General features: G+C 48.3%; 1 protein-coding gene across 1 annotated transcript in view; it reads right to left on the bottom strand.

Annotated features, from left to right (window-relative positions):
• The window catches only part of LOC149339034 (uncharacterized), an 87,643-nt gene extending 66,699 nt beyond the window's left edge, over positions 1–20,944 (bottom strand). The window contains exon 1 of the mRNA XM_089550865.1: positions 20,859–20,944. The gene's annotated coding sequence lies outside the window, so the exon portion shown is untranslated. The remainder of the gene's footprint in view (positions 1–20,858) is intronic.
• Between the last annotated feature and the right edge of the window lie 208 nt (positions 20,945–21,152).

Raw genomic sequence — 21,152 nt, 5'->3', positions numbered from 1 at the left:
CCAGGCTGCCCGTCGCAGAAAATTCTGACAATCAGGAGGAAGAAATCGTTTCTCTGGTAACACCAGTAGTCGACAAGGCAACTGTACAAAATGCAACAGCTTCTGACGTTACCCTGCAAAAGGTCATCAGTCAGCTCAGCAAGGGCTGGTTGCACAAGAAGGCTCTGTCAGTTGATCTTGTGCCATTCTTTCACATCCAAGAGGAATTATCCTTTGTAGATGGTCTACTAATGCGAGCAGATCGCGTGGTAATTCCTGAAGTACTTCGTCCCACTTTCCTACAGTTGGCCCATGAATCACATCCGGGCATAGTCCGCACAAAAGAACTGCTAAGAGAACGCTACTGGTGGCCACAGCTTGATAGACAGGTAGAGGAATGCATCAAACACTGTCTCATATGTCAAGCAGCTGACAAGTCAGCTAAGCCATCCTTCACACCCCTCCAGCCAGTTCCTTGGCCGGACCGCCCCTGGCAGAAGCTAGCCATGGACATTGTGGGGCCTTTGAACATTCCACCGAGTCCAACGTATGCCATAACGTTAATGGATTATTATTCCAGATGGCCTGAAGTATACTTCACTCCTTCAGTAACATCCCAGGATGTCATTGACTTTCTGATCTCTGTTTTTAGCAGGGAGGGTTTTCCAGACTCGATAGTTACAGATAATGGGCCACAATATGTTTCGAGACAATTCAAAGACTTTCTAAAAGAGAGAGGCATACAGCATTTACGGTCATCAAATTACTACCCTCAAGCAAATGGTCTTATTGAAAGATTCAACAGAGTTTTGAAGGAGACCATTCAAATAGCTCAACTCCAAGGAGAACCCGTTAAACAAGCTGTCCTGCAACATCTGGGATGGTACCGGCTCACACCCCACTCAACTACGGGCGTGTCACCTGCAGTCCTGCTGCACGGCCGGCAACCGCGCTCGAAACTCGACATGAGCTGTACTTCCTTTCCTAATTCGCAGCAAAGCACCTGGAACTTGCCTCAAACTTCCGCTACAGCAACGTCTCCAGAACACACATCTTCGGAGCAAACACAGGTGCGACAAAGGGTTGAAAATAAGCAACAGCAAATGAAATACTACGTTGATAGACGTAGAGGCGCAAAGCCAACGGCCGTGCAAATCGGTGACACAGTGAAGGTGCGGTCATTCAGAACAGGTCCATCCAAATACATTGGACCTTTCAAAGTCCAGCGACAGGTTGGTCCAAGCACTTTCTAACTGAGTGATGGTAAGGTCTGGAATGCTTCTAAACTGGTCCGGGTACTGCCGGCCCCAGAAAATATTCCAAGCCCGCCAAGCATAGATTATTCCTATGCAGGCTTAGCACACGCTGCTGATAATGCAATGGCAGCAACTCGAAACAAGCTTCTAGCTGAAACAAGTGCCGAAATGTCCGAAAATGTGTCGCCTCCTGTTGCAGATACCCTGGATAACGCTTCGCGCAACGAGGGGGGGAAGGAATATAGGCCGTCAAAGTCAGCCGAAAGTGGCCGCACCACTGCGCACGAATCCACAGAGGACAGCAGTTGTAGTTTTCCGGAGCAAAGCGACCCAGGGACTTCCAGTTCGCACAGCCGCGGGCGCCCAGTGCGTCAGCGGAAACCAACTTTCTGGGCCGTAGACTACCAGATGTAGTTCTGGAGCGAAGGGTAGCACACCTGTTTTTCTTGGCCTGTAGTCGCGACTGAGCTGTCCGTGGCCAGTGGGCCAGTCATGGAGACTTTATAAAGCGGGTAATGAATGAATACTCCTGTATCGCTGTGATCTTTACTCACTTTGCTTTCTTTGCAAGTTCCTCATGTTTTCGCATTCAGCGCACAATGATGTTGTGATAGGTTGTGTATAATGATGAATCTCCTTGTGTGTTCTCTGTTACGGTGGATGTACAAATATAGTGTTGTTTCTGGGTGAGATTGATCGTATGTCGTGCCCATAGTCACTGTATAATGTGTGTGCTTTCTTTTGCCATGTGTAATGACTGCTGAAATGAGACATTTTTGTGCTTTGAACACGTCATAACCGAAATAGCACAGCCATAAAATCGGATAGTTTCTGTTTGATGACCATTGTATAATGTTTGCTGTCTCGTGGCACATGTTAAGAGAGCAGTATTTTTCGCAATAGCTTAACATTATTTCCTAGGGGGAGACGATGTTGTGTAGCGCCCTCTTGGGTCGACACACAATTCACTTAGCTGATTTGTAAATCTGGTCTAACAACAATGACTTTGTTTGCTGTGTGAATAAAACCGTGGGGAACGGGCGCAAGCCTGCTTTTGTTCCGCTCGGAACCGAGTCGTGTCCTTCAGCGGCCCGTTGCGGGCCTTGCCGGGGTGTTCATGCAACACCACAGTGGGCCTTAGTCCTAACGCAGACAAGGCACTCGGAGTTGGGCTCTTGAAAGTGTGCCACCTTGCGTGTTGTGGCCTCGGCGACCCTTAGTGTGTGAGCTCTCGCTCCCGGGATTATGAGGTGTGGCACGGGAGTATACCACTCTCGCTTCTTGCCCATGGGGGCGCAAAAAAATTCAGGGGGGCACTTTGTTGACCTAAAGTGCGGTGAGGCGAAAGCCTTAAGCGCGGTGTTGCTGCTTGTGTCACTGATGTGTTGTTAAGATGTTAAGGTTCCCCTCTAAGAGTGGAACGGGACAGCGTCTTGCAACGCTGCCAGGGAGATCACAGAACGCCATCGTCCGTTCGGCTCTACGCCTTGCTCGACGGTAAATTGGTTTTTGAGGAAAGGAAATGTGTCTCGCACATCTCGGTGGACACCTGAACCTAACGTTAGGGAAGGGAGGAAGATGGGGGTGAACGAAGACACCGTATTCACTAGAAGCGCCTTTGTTCATTCGAAACCATCGAGCTGGCATGGCTGAGTGGTAGCGTGCTCGTCTCGCAGTCCGGAGACCGGGGTTCGATTAGCTCGACCAATTTCCTACTCGGTTTTATTTATTTATGTGCCTTTGCTATAAAATTTAATTAGGCTAATTGGGTAATTAAGCAATTAACTAAACTCAGTCCCCTTTACTTGGAGCATCACTATAGGATCCCTTTAATTGGTTGCATGGTTGCTAGCCAAAGTACAATTGGCCCCGTTTGAAATTCGCGCACTGTAACCTCACGACCGTTTAGACCAATTGAAAAGCGTGAAATTTCTGTCGACAACTGGTGCTTACAGTGATGAGGCATTAAAGGCTTCCGCTTTAAAACCGCCTCGAAGCAAATTTTAAGGCGAACGAATTTAATGCCTCATCGTTGTACGCAGAAGGTTGTGACAGAAACTTGTCAGCAGAGGTGTCACGCTTGTGACGGGTGTCCACCGAGATATGCGAGACAGTTACTGCGTAATTTCCTTTCCTCAAATACAATTTTCACTTTCTTCATTACGGCCCCTCTTTCTCTTTCTTCTTTCACTGCCACTTCCTGCCTACCTTTACGGTGCGGTTCAGGTGTATACCGAGATGGCAGAGAATTACTGCGCCATTTCCTTTCCTCAAAAAGCGTTGCGTTCAAAGGGCAAGGCATCGCGCCAAATCGATGGAGGCGTTCCGTGGACTCCCTGGCAGCGCTACAACACTCTGTCGCGTTCCACTGCTAAAGTCGAAGCTTAAGCGTCATTAATTAGCAGTTAATTACTATTTAGTCATTAATCAGTAATTTATTAATTTATTTTATTTATTTATTTATTTCAGGTTCCTTCATGGCCCTTGGAGGGCAGTAGAGAAGGCAGTGAGCGCTTACAAATACGTACAGAATAGATACACAACGGGTTATTTAAAACAATAGCTAATGCGCGTATTTAGCAGCATCATTACACAAGATTTCGAAGTGAAGAGAATACAAGTAAACAATATTGCAAAAAAGTATGAAGCGCGAAAAAACTTTAGCTTTGAGAAACAAAAGTATACAAAGTAGTGTTAAGGCATAAGGTCATTTAGAAATACTCATAACACAAGCTATAATACAAAGCAATCACAACACAGCAACAGTAAGCGGCAAAAATAAAGAAAATGCATGTTTAAAATGTGCGAAATCGCTGTATACAGGATAGCAACGTGAAAATAAATAAAATGACCATTTTATCTAATGTACTAGAAAATGATCCCGCAACCGTTTTTTAAATTCTTCAATGTTGTTAGTAGTAAGTAAGGCTGAAGGTAGGTGGTTCCACTCCGATGACGTCCTGGGAATGAAAGATGCCAAGCAAGCAGTAGTGCGGCAAAGTGGGATGCCGACCTTGTGCGGATGATCAACGCGTGATGAAATGTATGTAGGTGGAATGAACAGTGCTCTTTTTAGGTTTTTGTTCGTGTGAAAAATTTTAAAGAAAAGGCTCAGTCGTGACACTTTTCTGCGCGTCTGAAGGGGTGGTAATGACAATACATTTTTCATGTGTGTCACTCTATGTGAACGATTATAGTCCGAAAAAATAAAACGGGCTGCTCGATTTTGTACAGCTTCAAGAGCTGTTATCAATGATTTAGTTTGCGGGTCCCAAATTGAAGAAGCATATTCTACCTTAGCACGCACCAAAGATTTATAGAGTGTTATCTTGACAGAAGAAGAAGCAAGAGAAAAATTTCTTTTTATGTATCCCTTCATGCGATTAGTGTTGGCGACAATGTGGCTGACATGATCATTCCAAGTGAGGTTTGGGGTTTGATACACACCAAGATATTTAAACGATGTAACTGGTGCTAAAGATGTATTGTTAATAAAATAGACTGGAGTATTAACCATTTTACGACGTGAGAAGCGCATCACTTTGCATTTAGTTTCATTAAGGGTCATTCGCCATTTAGAGCACCAGATAGAGACTGCGTCCAGGACAGTTTGTTGCAATTCAACGTCGTTAAAATTCTTAATCACATGATAAACAGCACAGTCATCAGCAAAAAGTTTCATAGAACAGAAGAGGTTAGAAGGTAGATCGTTAATATAAACAAGAAAAAGTAAGAAACCGAGCTCCGATCCCTGCGGCACAACAGATGTTACTGCAATTAACGAAGAGTTGTAATTGTTAGCGTGCACGAATTGTGATCGGTTCGTTAGAAAGGATTTAATCCACGCTAGTACGTTAGGGTCAATATTCAGTTTCCTGAGTTTATAAAGAAGCAAGCTATGGGATACTTTCTCGAATGCTTTACAAAAATCTAGAAAGATACAGTCGACTTCACAACCGCGGTCAAGAAAACATTGAATGTCATTAGTTAAAGTGAGAAGCTGTGTTTCGCAAGAAAAAAATTTACGAAAGCCATGTTGCTTAGGGGTTAAAAATGAGTTGTTTTCAAGAAACTTTACCAAGTGAGAATATATGACATGCTCCATGATTTTGCAGGAAATGCTGGTTAGCGATATTGGGCGGTAGTTAGCTGATGAGTGCTTGTCACCAGATTTGTGGAGTGGAACCACTTTAGCTATATTCCAGTCTTCTGGTAACCTGCCGAGCTCAATCGACTGTTCGAATATTTTAGATAATATGATAGCGGTGTAAACTTTAGTGTTCTTCAATATTTTAGTGGTAATATTGTCAGGGTCACAAGATGAACTCAGTTTTAGGTTGTCAATGGTCTTAATGATACCAAAAGAATCAAACCTTATCGGATCCATTGGAAACTCAATGTGATATTCATAATCAGGGAACGTTGCATTAGAAGTGCGTGAAAAGCCTTTACCAAAAGATTCATTTAGAATATTAGCCCAATTAGTAGCTGGAGCAGGATTTGATTGGGAGTTGTGAAGTGAAATATCTCATTGGTCTTGCTTATTTATGATGCTCCAGAATTTTTTGGGATTGCTAGTCAACATTGAAGGCAATATCACATTAAAAATTTCTCTTTCGTTTCCTTCAATGTTATTTTGTAGCTTTTGCTAATTTCTTTTAGCTTCGACCAAAGCTCCGGTTTACCGGAGGACTTCGCTTTCCTAAAGATTCGTCTCTTCCTATTACCGATACGTTTCAATTGCCGGTTATACCACGGAGAATGAAGGTTCGTTCTGATGTTTATCTGTGGGATGTGTAAATCTATAAGTTCATGCAGTTTATCCCTAAACAAACACCAATTAATGTTGACTGAACGTTGATCGAAGTTTGTTTGAAAACTGTCGAGAAAATGCTCATTCATTATGTGTGACCTCATCCAGTGGTGACATCACCAGTGCCCCAGAGGCAGTCAGTGCGGAAAACGCTTTCGCCTCTATACGCACCTTAGATTGTCACTGTGCCCCCTCAATTTTTTTCTCACGATTTTGTTCACTCCGGCCGTTGAAAGTGCAGCTGAAAGGTACTGTCGGGAACGAAATCTCAGGGTAACATCTTCTGCAATCGAAGCCGGCAGCGGCGGCTGGAGACTACACTCGTGGAGGACAAAGTAAAAATTTTGTCCTTTCAGTTCCACAAGTGCGCTCGCACGGCGGCAGTTCCTAATAGAGCTAAGGTTACGGGGCACGCTTTCCAGAGAGTTTCGTCCGCGAATGTACAAGTGCTTCTTTTCAGCTCTACGGCTCTACCCATTCATGCTATGAAACCTCTCTGTAGCACCTCTAAAAGTAATAAGTGCTTCTTGCATGAAGGTATCGGCACGTAGAATGTATGATTTTAACGACGTAAAATATATGATATATATGATTTGAAACGGCTTTATAAGTGACCAACTCAAAAATTCAGGGGGGCACTTTGTTGACCTAAAGCGCGGAGAGGCGAAAGCCAAACGCGGTGTTGCTGCTAGTGTCACTTAAGTGTGGTTACGATGTTAAGCTTCGCCTCTAAGAGTGGAACGCGACAGCGTCTTGCAACGCTACCAGAGAGTCCACAGAACGCCATCGCCCGTTCGGCTCTACGTCTTGATTGTCGCTAAATTAGTTTTTGAGGAAAGGAAATGTATTTGTCTCGCATATGGACACCTGAACCTCGCCTTAAGGGAAGGGAGGAAGATGGGAGTGAACGAAGGCACTGTATTCACTAGACGCGCCTTTATACATTCCGAACCATCGAGCTCGCACGGTGGAGCAATAAAGACAAAAAAAAAGAGCTCGCATGGTGGAGTGGTGACCGTGCTCGTCTCGCACTCCGGAGACCCTGGTTCGATTCCCGAAGTCGACGAAATTCCCTTTTCGGTTTTATTTATTTATCTGGTCTGACAAGAAAGCTTAGTTAGGCTAATTGGTTAATTAACTAAAATCAGTCCCACTTAGTTGGAGCATCACTATACGATCCCTTTAATTCGTTGCATGGTTCCCAGCCTAAGTACAATGGGCACCGTTTCAAATTCGCGCACTGTGACGTCACGACAATTTCGACCTATTTCTTTCTTTACATGCAGCGCAAAAGACGCGACAAGGGAACACCGCCGTAATACTTTCTTTTCTCTCGTCCGATTGTGAGCGCTGTTTGGACATATGATGCGTGCGTCCAGTAGCAGTAGTACAAGACTTTTATTCGGCCATAATTTACAGGCCGAGCATGTCGACCACCTGGGCGACCAGAAGTCGCTGTTCTTCCCCACATTCAGAGCCAAGCCAGTCGAGCTAGGTGGTTATGGATAGAGAGGGTGGGAGGTAGGAACCCGACTGCTGAGCAGCCGGGCAATAGAAGAGGTAATGGGCCAGGTCCGCATAGATACAGGGGCAGTTGGGCCAGGAAGGGTCCGATCGATAGCGATAGAGAAAGAGGCGAGACGGGGGGATAACTGCATTCATTTGGATGAGTCGAAGAAGGCGAGCCTCCGGCACCGTGAGTGATGGATGAGGGGGAGGGAAAAGGCGTTTGTCTAGACGGAGCTCGAGGTAGACCTCTTTTATGGTACGGCGAAGGGTGAGTCTCTCACCGTCCTCCGAGGGCTTGGGCTAGGGGATCAATGGTGGCCGGAAAAGTGTGTCGCGGGCGAGCTGATGGGCTAGCTCATTGCCATCAATCCCTGAATGCCCAGTGACCCAGCGGAGGAAAACGATGGAAGGCTGCAATGCGGAGACCGCTCGTTCGACCTCCTGTTGGAGAGAAGGGGTTAGGGTGCGTTTCTGTAGGTTGAAGGTTGAAGGTTAATTTTCCGCAACTGGGTGTTGCGAGGACAGCCAGGGAAAAAGCTGTATAGACAGCTTGAGAGGTCCTGGCTTCCTCTTACAGTGCAGCATTGACGGTGGCGGAGTACGACATCAAACAAAATGTAAGTAAAGTATGTTCGGTACAGAGAATGAGACATGTACGTTCAATACGTAGTACATTGTGCTTATAAAAGAAAGAAGAACTACATTAGATCAAAGAGCCTATAAAGGCAAACACAGGGAGGAGAAAATAAATGACAGCAAAATTGACAGGTGCACTCAAAGTGGTAATAGGAAGGAGAAAAAAACTACATGAACATTTGGGGCAATTCTTTCAGAGAAATATTGGATAGGTCAAGATTCTAGTGGCAGTACAACTGGTTCAGAAGTGTCGGTAAGGTATGCTGCAACATTTGCTTGTCAAAGTTTGTGCGCCATTTCTTAACATTCCAAGGTTCTGCTGCTCGGGTATCATACACAGTTCAGCTTTGCCCTAGCCCAGCCAGTGTAAGTAAGGAGTCATCATTTTTCATTATGGCGAGTTTATATTTATACCACAGCCTATAGTTATACATGGACTTCATTGGTATGACGTTGTGTCGATGGAAAAGGCTCGCCGTGTGGGAGAAATATGGCACTTTACATGCAATGCGTATAATTCGTTTTTGTAACACTGTGAGTTTGTTAATATTTTCAGCTGTTGTTGTTGCCCACACCGTACATCCGTAGTTGGCTATAGAAGAGAACAAAGAGTGGTAAAGTAACATGTTGACTGACATAGGAAAATTAAAGCAATTGCGGCGCATGATACCAACTGTTCTGGAAAGTTTCTGAACTACGTAATTAATATGGTCATTCCATGACATATCTGCTGCAAAGTAAACGCCCAGAGTTTTCACAGACTGCACAAACTCTATTCTGGTATTGTTTAATTCAATTAGAGGTAGTTCAATGTGTTTGTGACGTGGGTGAAACATGACTGCTGCCGTTTTACTAACGTTAATTCTTAAGTGATTATCAACCGTCCAAGTATTTATTGCTTTTAAGGTTTTATTAGCTCGATTTGCAAGATCAGCAGTTGAAGTACCCGATAAAAACAGACTAGCGTCATCTGCGTAAATTATATACTCAGCAGTGCTATCAATGCGGACAATATCATTGACATAAAGAACAAAAAGAAACGGACCCAAAATGCTCCCTTGCGGAACGCCGGAAGCTACCGCTTTCAAATGGGAGCATTCACCGGCAATACTGACAAACTGAGACCTATGTCGCAAGTATGAGGAAATCAGCATATGGGGTATGCCTCTAATACCGTAGTGATCTAATTTTTTAAGCAGCACAGAGTGATTAACAAGGTCAAACGCCTTTGAAAAATCTAAAAATAATCCAAGTACCATGTTTTTTGACTCAAAATGTTTTAGTATGAATTCTTTCTGAGCAAGGAGAGCTAACTCAGTCGATCTGTTTTTACGAAAGCCATATTGAGCGTTAGTGATAATGTTATATCTTTCAGTGAAGCAGGATAGTCGTTTAAGAATAACTTTTTCGAGGCCTTTAGAAAATACAGGTAAGATTGATATCGGGCGATAGTTTGCCATTTCATTTTTGTTTCCTTTTTTATACACTACTGTCACTTTTGCCCTTTGCATAAGACGCGGAAAAACTCCGGAAACCAAGGAGAGGTTCAAGATATGGGCGAGGCAAGGTGCAAGAATGTCGATGGTAAATTTTATGGGCTGTATCTGGAAACCTGACGCGTCTGTAGCTTTACTATTATTAAGTGATAAAAATTCTGTAATTACTTCATTTACTGTAACAGGTGTTAGAAATATTGTTTTACCATTACGGGCACTCATATAGGACAGATTTACGTCGCCGCTTGATGTGTCAGCAAAGGAAAGAAAGTAGTCATTAAAGGCATCTGCTAGATCAGCACCTTTTAGTTCAATCCCTTCATGAATAATTTTTGTGGTCGGTTCGGAAGAATTAGCGAAGATAGATTTTAAAACCTTCCAAACTTTTTGAGATTGCCCAGCAGTTGAATTAAAGCGGTTATAAAGATATTGCTTTTTAGCGACGCGAAGTTGCTTTGTGACGAAGTTCCTAAATTTTTTGAATGTTTTCAGCTCTTCAGGGCACCTACTTTGCAAAAAAAGTCTATAAAGTTTATCTCGTTTTTTTATCAACTGCAACATGTCCTTGTCGACCCATGGTTTCTTACTTTTCTTTGATTGGTAGGATTTCTTCAGTGGAAAGGAAGCATTATAAATGTCAGTGAATATCTCTAAAAATTTTTCGTAAGCTTCCTCAGGGTCGCTTTCCTCAAGAACATGTTCCCAGTTAACAATAGATAAGCGTTCCTTAAACTCGCATAACGTGTGATCATTTATAACTCGATAAAAAGATGTTTGGTCTGGTTGTCGTTGAGAATTCAGAGTGAGATTAACAGATATGAATATTGGCATGTGATCACTTAGAGCATAAGCGATGGTGCCAGATTTCAAGCTTTCTGTTTTGAAGTTTGTTATGAACAGATCTAAAAGTGTTTCTGATTCTGTCGTAATCCGTGTAGGTGACATGATGACGTTTTCACAGGAGTGAACGTTAAGTAAAGTATTGAACTCTACTGTTGTGTTATTGTTGGCCAGCATGTCAATGTTAAAATCGCCACCTAAAATTAACTGATATTGGTTGATGTTAACAAATTCTAGGAATGAATCAAGAAATAAAAAGAGCTCAGCAGAACTGCTACCCGGTGGACGATAACAGACACAAAATATCCTTGTGCCAGACTTGACTGCCAGGACTTCGTAATGGGGTGTAATACAACAAAATTCAGGCAGCATTTCTGATTCCATAATATTTGAAACTAACATTGAAACACCACCTCCCCTTCTTATGGATCGGTTCAAATAGAAACACTTGTACGTCGGAATAACATAGACGTCACCTTCACAAGTAAACCACGTTTCTGAAAACATAACAACATTGAAACGAGCTTCCACTTCGCTGAAAAAACAGTCAAGTTCTTCTTGCTTATTTCGACCAGATCTGAGATTAACATGAATACAAGAGCAACAATGAGGATTATCAGGCTTAATGGAACTACTGAGGTCAGAAAGATCAACAAGATTAGTATAAAGAGACATCGAAAAAAGAGTGCCGCGTGTTACCGCAAATTACTGGCTTTATAGCTGGTGCAAATCTGCTGCACAATGGATGACAATCGCGGGATCATGTTGTTTCCTTCTAACGAACACTCTCCCATTCCGGTGCCAAGCGTACTGGTAGTCATTTTCACCTGCCCAAGCCTTTGCATAGCGCAAGAGCTCACGGCTTTGACGCGTCATGTTTTCGCTGACTGAAACATCTGACTGAACATCTCTTAAAACTGTCCGCTTCTGAAACCGCACGTCACGAGTTGAGAGCTTTGAAAACCGTACAATGATCCCGGGCACCTTTCCTGGCTTTGAAGGAAGTCTGTGCACAACATCAACATCATTCAAAGTGAGCTCTGGCAAATTCACAGATCTTGCTACGTCATTTACCTTTTCCATCAGATTCTCATCATTTGTCACCGGTATGCCGTGCACCTCAAGGTTCAGCTTTCTGTTTCGCCACTCAAGGTCGTTTACAGTCATTTTCAACGACTCAACATCATCAGCGTCAACTCTGGTTTCAAGTGCACTAACACGTTTCTTTAAGGTACTAATCTCTTTCTCGTGTTTTACCTGTTGCTCAAGTATATCATCGTATTTTTTTGACATTAGTTCAATAGACTTCTTCACTTCATCGACTTGGTCAGGCAGGCCAGCAAGAGCATCAAGTTTTTGACATATGCCGGCTAAACAGCTAGCAAGGTCAGGTTGCGTGCTGGGTGTGTCAGAGCTTCCTGCGTTTGTTTTACGACAGTCTGGACATCGCCACGCTTTGCGACCTTTCTCGCCTTTTCCCTTATATGTTGACGCAGAAACACCAGAGCAATTGCCGAGATGGTAGGTGTACTCACATTCGGCGCACTTGAGGGCGAGTCCGTCACTTGGAAGACATTTGTCGCAAGAAGGACATGTCTCCGGCATGTTAGCCTTGGTATAGCTTGTGCAACATACAGGTTTAAAATAGAGAAATCTTTCTCCTAACACTACAACCGAGAGCACGGTAGGAAACAAGGCGGCAGCGAGCAACACGGCAGCAGCAGCGGTGGTGAAAGAAAAAAATGGCAAGTAGAAAAGTAGGTTTTTTACCAACCTGTAAGACGAAAACAAAGCAGATAAGGGGGCGTCCGATCACCACCGTCGCTGCTGCTCGTGTGACCCGTTTACAGCTTGGCCGAAGAAGCGCGGTGGCGCAGAAGTCTGTGACGTCACACTTAGAGCTGGCTTGAGGCCAGCGCAGCAGGGTTCGTCGCTGAAATCTGCAGATGCAAGTAATTCACGGGAGCTGAGCGTCGGTAGGCACACTGGAATGTCCGCCTTCAGGACAGAACAAGGCAGCGCACTGTAGCAGCAGGCAGTCAGGGGTAACCCACCTGTAGGTGGTGTATAGCGGCTTGTGAGTCTGAGTAGACTGTGTACTTTTCAAGAGAGGGAAGGAGAGCAAATGACTGGAGGGCATGCCCAATGGCGGGGCTCTCGAGGGACAATGCATCCGTAGGGTGTAGATACGGCCCGCTGGTGTGGGTTTCAGGAGCGGGGAGGTGGGGATGGTACAGGGCGTAGCCGCAGCAACCTCGAGGAGCCACGAAGGAGGCATCAGTGTAGGCTACACCCTGGGTATCAAAGAGAGGTGAATGGTGCTGCGCGGCCGCATGACGGCGGAAGCCGTGCAGGACGGAAGACATGTTGTCGGGAGGGGGAGGATACGAAGATTGGGAGCCGGGGTTGGAATAGGAGAGGTAAAAGGGGCGATGGGAATGGGCGATATACCCGCTTGAGTCAGTAACCACTGACCCTGACGGGTTAGGGAAAGCCGGGCAAGCTGCGAGTCACGATGGAGCGAGAGAAGAGAACGGAGAGGATGAAAGAGACCTATGGCAAAGGTCATAGCGGTATAGGTAGTGATAGGGAGGTTGAGAGCTGCCTTGTAGAGGCCCACAAGGGCAGTCTCGAGAGTGTTAAGTTGAGTCTGATTGAAGGAAATGTAGCGTGCAAAGTACAAGACCTTGTTAAGGGCCAGCGCTTAGGCAACTCGGCGCGCATGAGCCTCGTGGAGACTTGAGCGACGAGTGACCATGCGCCGCAGGAGGTTAGTTACCGAGTGGCAGGTGGTGAGAGCGTGGTGGAGGGCTTTTCACGTTCTTGGCCGCATGCAAAGGGAAGCCAAGAACTTTGCACTGCGTGACGACAGGAATGGGAGAGCCAGAAAGGTGGAGAGAGACGAAGTGGTTGTGTGAGCGCTGCGCTGGTATGAGGAATGGTTGAGAAGGAGAAGCTCGGATTTTTCAGGAGCAGGAGAGAGGCCAGTGGTGGCGAGAAACGAGTCAGTGAGATCTAGGCCACATTGCAGGGTGTCCTGTACGTGACCGGGAGAGATCGACGAGCACCAGAGAGTGATGTCATCGGCGTAAATTATATGATGCAGATCGGGAATTTCAGCTAGCTGGGAGGCGAGAGGGGCCATAGTAAGATTGAAAAGGGTAGGAGAGAGAACAGCACCTTGAGGAGTGCCACGGGTGAGGTGGTGGGGGTCGGATAGATTGGTGTCTACTCGAAAGCGAGGCACACGTTTAGTGAGGAATTAACGGATATAAGAGTACATGCGGGGGCCACAGTCGAGGGAGTCGAGTTGGGGAAGGATGTGGTCGTGGCAAACACTGTCGAAGGCCTTGCGAACATCGACGGTCAAAAGTGGGTGAATTTTAGGGGGTAGGTGACAGAAAGTTGGGCTGGAGCACAGACGCGGCGTCGGAAGCCGATGAGAGACGGGGAAGAACTCCCTCGCCTCGAGAAAATTATAGAGGCGAGTCAGGGCCATTCGCTCAAGGGTCTTACCAACACACGATGTCAGGGAGATTTGGCTGAGGTTAGAGAGAGAGGGAGGTTTGCCCGGCTTTGGAATCATAGAAATGAGGGAGGAGGTCCAGGAGCTCGACAGGCAGCCGCTGTACCAGGCCTCATTGTAGGTTTCAAGGAGGAATTCTTTGGCGCCGTCAGGAAGGTTGCGAAGTGTGGTATATGTAATGGCATCGTCACCGGGAGCCGAGCGTGGAGCATTAGCAGCCAGAGCCGATTCGAGCTCTCGGAGAGTGAAGGAGTGGTCCAGATCGGGGTTAGGTCCGCCCGAGTACATCGGGTAGGAGGGTGCCAGAAGGGGAGGGAGGTAGAGGCGAGCTGATCAAAAACATCAGAGGGAGTCCCCTGAGTGAGGGCTTTAGCTAGAGTGGGAGCAAGGGCAGGCTTAGTGCCAAGAAGGGATTTGAAGAGAGACCATGTGGATCGCGAATGCAAAGAAGAGTCAAGACGGTCACAAAGAGCACTCCAACGAGACTGCTCGAGTGAGGCGCAGTGGGTGACGATCTCGGCCCGCAGAGCAGTGAGCCGGGAGGATAGTTGGACATTGTGGGGTTGGGAGCGAAAGGAGCGTTGAAGACGTTTACGGCGATGCCATACACGTAGAAAATGAGGATATTTGTCTGGGACTGTGTGATGTGTGCGTACGCGACGGCTACTGGACGTGAGCGCTGCAGTGATGCGCGACGTCCAGTCGTAGGATTGAAAGGCGTCGGAGGCGATATTAGTACGGAAGGCGTGCCAATCAGTGTGAATGACCGCATGACATCGAGGGATGTGGGAAAGAGAGGTGTGAATATGAACGAGAAAGTGAATACTGAGAAGAGTTTCGGCTGTCACCTGCCGGTGAAAGGAAAGTGAACCCCGTGAGAAAGTGAGGTGAGGTGTCATGGGGCGCTGTGAGGCAGTGCCCGCTCGAGTAGGGGAGCCAGAAGTATTAAGAAGGGTGAGGTGGCGTTCCTGGGCCAGACAGTGGAGGAGGCGGCCGGGTTTGGGGGTAGCCCCAGAGTGTATGAGGGGCATTGAAGTCACCACCAAAGAGGAGATGGGAGTTAGAGGTAAGAGAGTGAAGGAACTTGCCCTGGGCAGAGAATAAAGAGGAGGTGACAGGGGGGTTGTAGAAAGACAAAAGGGTGAGTGAGACGCGGGAAGAAGGGTGGTAATAGACCACACCAACCAAATATTTAAGGAGGGTGGAGGGATGTCAAGTGGCTCCACGAGCACGCCGCTGCGTATATAAATCGACGCAAGTGGTGTGGACGTAGGGGCATGGTAGGCGCGGTAGCCTGGGACAGTGCGGGCTGTCCGAGTCTCCTGGAGAAGGAGAAAATGGGGCAAGGAGGGGCGGGTGAGGAGATACTGGTGGAGGGGGGTCTTATTATGGCACAGATTTCGGCAGTTCCACTGCACAATCTCGAGGTCCTCGCCAAAAGCCATTATGATAGTGTAGATGTGGAGGCTCGTGAGGGTACGCGTTCCTTCTTTTTGGCCGGGGGCAGTGACTCATGCAGGGAGTGGAGCCTAGTAGTGAAGGATTCCAATTGCTTTGATTTGTCTTGGAGGATGGTAAGAATTTGGAGAACCGATGTCTCTAGCTGAACCAAGCGAGTGTGGTGTGCCTGTGTGGTGGTTTCGACAAGATCAGCCAAAGGGGCGACCTGGGCGGTGGAGGAGGGAGTGGTGAATGTGGCAAGGTGCTCATTTAGCTTTGTAAGCTGGGAGGTAAGAGAGGCGATGGTTGTCTGGAGGGTTTGGGTCAAGGCATGGATCTGCTGTTGTAGGTCGTGGGAAATGTGCTGCTGCTCTCGCTGCTGGCGTTCCAGCATAGCGATCCGGAGGTCGAACGAGCGGCTCTCGTCAGTCAGGGATGTAGAGGGTGGTGTAGGGGAAGAGAGGGACGCTGGAACCGAGGATCTTTTAACTATGGCGGCATAGGAGCCTGGTGGTGACGTGTTTGGAGCTGATGGAGGTTCATGAGTAGAGGAGGAAGAGAGGGCGGGTTGCACGGCCCGGCGCAAAGCTAGGCGTCGGAGGTGAAAAACATTTATTACAGGTTACACATAGAGAGGTAGTTTGGGAGGTGGCCCCTAGTGCGCCACCCCCCTCACAATACTAGGTGGGACCCCTATTCCGGGACCCCATTTGACTCCACCGCCGCTCGAGTACGCCGGACCCTGGCCTGCTGGGCCGGAAGGTCGTGGCAGCCCAGCAGGGCCGCCTCCCAGCCCTCTCGGGTTGGTTGGGGTGGAGGGTGAGGGAAGGATTTTTCTGGCATGCCCACACCATATGGCAGGTGTCAGCCACCTCCGTACAGTATAGGCAGAGGCCAGAAAAGGAGGGGTCGAAGTGTTTCACGACTGCCGGGCACAGCAATGTATTTGTGAAAACTCTTATCAGAAGACGCTCACCTGCTTTTCCCAGCCCATTGAGGGGGGTCGGGTACTTGCGGTGGGAGTCTTGATAGTGATTGACTATATCTTTAAATTTTAAAAGGGGTTCGTTGTCCAGACCCGAATCGGTAAGGTCATCGCCAGGGGCCCGGGAAGTGAGTGCGCGGGCGGCTGCATCTGCAGCCTCGTTACCTGGTAGGCCTTGGTGGCCCGGAGTCCAGACTATGTAGCGGAGCGTAGGATCTCGGTCCCGTGCCGCGTTCCGAATTATTCTATAAGCTGTGAGGGAGACCCAACCGAGCTCGTAATTTCGACAAGCTCCTTGCGAGTCTGAGAGGATATATTGCGCCTGAGGGTGAGAGGCCGCCAGGGCGATGGCTACCTCCTCAGCGTGAGTTGCGCTGGGAGCTTTGAAAGTGAGCCCGTCCACCTGTATTTGTTGGTGTATGACCGGGGCCGTGTACCATCCCCCCCTAGAGCGATGCGGGCCGGCCATGTCCGTATAAACTACACCGTATATGTTGCCATAATGGCGGTGGAGGGCATCCGCCCGCGCCTGCCGCCGGACATTATGGTCTTCTTTGGACATTTTCGTAGGAAGGGGTCGAACGTGGATAGCGCATCTCCACATTTCGGGCACTCGTACCCTTTTCACTGTGTAATGGTTGTGTTCAATGTGTAGTCGGTTCAAAAGGCGACGACCGGACAGTGTCTGGGCAAGACGCGTGTATTGGTTGGTGAGGTGCGCTTCTTGCAGCTCCCGATAGGTGTTCACCACTCCCAGCGCGAGGAGTCTCGCGTTGGAGGTGGAGATCGGAATGTCGAGCGTCCTTTTGATGATCTTACGGAGGGTAACCTCCAAGACATCTTCGTCCTGCTTGCGTAAGTGAAGGTAGGGGGTCGAATAGAGTATTCGACTCGTGACGAAAGCATGTGCGAGTCGCAACGCATGTGTGCTTCGTAGACCTCCGCGTTTGTTGGAGACCCGACGGACCATGCGGCCAACCTGGTCTCCATCCTTACGCAACTTGGCCAGTGTTGTGTCTGCGCGACGTGTTCTACTAATAAAGATTTGGTTTGGTTTTGGTTTTGTGGGGTTTAACGTCCCAAAGCGACTAAGGCTATGAGAGACACCGTAGTGAAGGGCTCCGGAAATTTGGACCACCTGGGGTTCTTGAACAAGAGTCCGAGAACTCTGATCTCCGATGCCTCACGGATGGGGCCGCTGGCGAGGGAGAGGGAAATGGGGATTGCACACTTCGGCGATGGCCGAATATTCACGAATTCTGATTTCTGTGGGGAGCACTGGAGGCCGCAGTACGCCGCATAGTTGTCTACTATGTCAGCGGCTGCTTGCAGGCATTCCTCCATGTGACCCACATTACCTTGCGGGTTCGATCCCGGCCGTGGTGGTCGAATTTCTTTGGAGGAGAAATTCTAGAGGCCCGTGTACTGTGCGATGTCAGTGCACGTTAAAGAACCCCAGGTGGTCGAAATTTCCGGAGCCCTCCACTACGGCGTCTCTCATAGCCTTAGTCGCTTTGGGACGTTAAACCCCATACAGCGCATACTGGATGCCTTCGAAATCGGCCAATTTAGAGGGTAGGGGAAGCATTGCTAAGTTAAAGAGCAGAGGGGACAGTACAGCGCCTTGTGGTGTACCCCTGCTTCCCATACTGTACGGGCCATGCTCTTCGTCCTGGATGCGGACGAAGGCCTGCCGATCTGTGAGAAAGTATTTAATATAATTGAAGGTGTTAGTGCCGCAGTCAGTCTCGCTCAGGTGGGCGAGAATGACGCTGTGCTTAACATTGTCAAATGCTCCTTTAAGGTCCAAGGCCAGGACTGTCTTGTCGTTATGGCGGCGCTCGACAGGAGTAAGCACTTCATGTTTTTGTTGGAGGAGTATGTCTTGAGATGACCTATACGGCCTAAAACCGAACATGGTATCCGCGAAGGTGTTGCGATTTTCTAAGTATTCTGAGAATCGATCTCGAACCATAGTTTCCATGAGTTTGCCCACACAAGATGTTAAGGAAATGGGTCGGAGGTTGCCTGTATTGATTGGTTTGCCGGCCTTCGGGATGAAGGTGACTAGCGCAGTTTTCCACTCTGTAGGTAGAGGACGGTACCCTTCCCAGACGACATATATGTATTCTAAGAGTGCTTCGTACGCGGATCCGGTAGGTTGGCCAAAAGTTTGACCGTTACCTTGTCCCGACCCGGAGCCGTGCCTCGTTTCATTTTGGCAAGAGCCGCCCGTAGGTCATGGAGTTGAAATCGCCGATAGAGATCAGGATTTTCTCTGCCTGCATAGAGATGCTCCGGCCCCCGGGGGTCCTGTGCCTGGCACAGATATCGATCCCGCAATGTCTGTGCCAGCTCTTTGAAGGTGTTTTTGGGTTTCGGTGCGTGTTTGGGTGGGATCGATCAGACTACGGAAAAGTCTCCATGTGTTGCAACTAGACATTTGCCTGGCGGCCAGATTGCAGCGATCCACCCAGTTGGAATCGGCAAGCTGGGCAGCGTAGTCCGCCGCCTGCTGGGTGATATCGAGAATTCGAAGTTGGAGCTTCAGATTGTGTTTCTGGCGACGCCATCTCTTCGTGAGACTGCAACGCGCCTCCCAGAGATGGAGATGGTTATCCACATCCGTCACCCTATCTGTAAGCTGAATTTGCTTGTCGTGTTTGCGAATATTTTGTATAAGGGTGTGGGCACAAGAGGGATAGCCGTTTTGTACCAGACTGTACGGGGCAAGGACTGCCGGAAAGCCGTCCAGTCTGGGAGTCGTGCCTGGTTTAGGGGTCGCTTGAGGGGACGGGTGTAGAGAATGGTGTTGATGAGGCTGTGGTCGCTGCCGAGGGTGGCCTCGGTGTTGATCCATTCTGCGTGTTGAATGTTCCGAGTAAGGGTAAGATCAGGGCACGTGTCCCGATTGACGGTGTTACCCACTCTGGTTGAGACTGCAGGGTCGGTTTGGAGGGTGATGCCCAGCGTGGAGATAAGCTCCGTCAGCTTTCTGCCACGCGTTTCCTCCTTGCGATAACCCCACATCCGACTATGGGCGTTGAAATCGCCCACAGTCCGAAGGGAGTCGCGGCCTGCCACCTTCAGTGCCTTACTGAAGATGTCGGAAAAAATTATGTTCATAGGGTGAGGGGGACAGTAAATATTAAGAATGTTTGAAGTTAAGAATGGCGCAAAAGACACACACACAGGGAAAATAGGGGATGACAGAAAGAGCGCCAACTACCAACTGAGTTTACTGCGGAAACACCCTCTTTTATAAGGCAAGCCATATAAACCACGAACCGGAAGCAGAAAAAACACATATTCATGGTTTGAATTCACAATTCGAAACACCATCGGCAGAACTTCAATGATGAACAAAATAGCCCCAAAGCAAGTTCTTCTGCAACGCATTAAGAATGCGTACGGGGGGGGGGGGGGGGGTCAGTCCTGTTCAGGGGGAGGACGGAGACCATTACATCCGAGTAGGGCAGACTTAATTCGAGATCGACCTCTTGCGCTGTGTAGCTTTTGTGGACAAGCAGACAGGCGGAGGGGTCACGCTGGTACGTATTATATCCCGACACCTTCACTGCCGCCCCAGATTCCTGTAGGGCGACTACCGCAGTTGGGTGATTAAACTTCTCGAGATAGAGGCGAAGATGAGCTCGTTGTTTTTTGGTCTTTGAGACCTCTGCAATTCCATTGAATAACTGAAAAAGCCTGCTGTTTTGGGGGGCGGCGGGGTCGCTTAGTGCCCTGTGCCATGATGAATTTCGGGGTGAGCTGGGCCAGCAGCCATCGCAGCCTGTCCGGCGCCCTGAGCCAAAGAAGGTTCAATGGGGTCCTCGCTAATTTCGCTGATATCAATGTGGCGGTTGAATTTGGATGAACGCTCCTTAGTGTGGCTAATGCGACGCCCTAGGTGGTTGGAATCGTTGATCCAGGTTTTAATGTTACTTGTGACCGCTAGGATCATCTTCTGGGTGGTTTCGGCAATAGTTTTGTTGATAATTTCGGAAATTAGCTGGCCGAGACCGCTAAGCTCAATATAAATTTCAGCTACGCTCTTTTATAGAGCGTCCAGACGACTCACATTGGATTGGGGAACAGACCCTTCGCTCATGGGCTCCGGATTCTCGTAGGCGGGCGCACCTTCGCGTGCCAGTGGCGACGATGTGGATTTTCCATGCTGCGAATTTCGTTTTCAGCCGTGAGCTGTTTAACTTATGCGAAAAAACAGCGCGAACAAACGGGGACGAGACGAAGAAAACACAGGAACAAGCGCTTGCTCGCGTAGCGCCGCCGTTTCGCGGCGCATCTGGATGAGTTCGGGAGAGGGATGAGGAGGGGGAGGAGGGGACTTAGAAACGACCCTAGGTCGACCACCAACCTTGCCCTGTGATTTCTTGGAGGCCTTCTGCTGGGTAGCCCCTCCGAGATCCGGGGAGTCCTCAGGCAGGAAGACCGGAGCGCCCTGATCTGACGTTTGTCGGTTTTGCTGCGGCGGCGTCTTCTGCGGCTGCTGTGGCGTCTTCGGGTTGGCTGGCGGGGGCCGGGCGTCGCCGCCTTCTCGCCGCGATCCCGCAGCTGGGCAGCCGGAAGCACCTCCTGGCACGGTGCCTGGCAAAAACTTTTGGCGTTGCACCGCAGTGTCCTTGGGCGGGCGTACCACGGGGGGTTGCTG

This window comes from Amblyomma mixtum, chromosome 6 (assembly GCF_055824585.1).
Source record: "Amblyomma mixtum isolate Tamu chromosome 6, ASM5582458v1, whole genome shotgun sequence".
Taxonomy (NCBI): Eukaryota; Metazoa; Arthropoda; class Arachnida; order Ixodida; family Ixodidae; genus Amblyomma; species Amblyomma mixtum.
The sequence above is the reverse complement of the archived record's forward strand: the minus strand, read 5'-3'. Positions and strand labels throughout refer to the sequence as shown.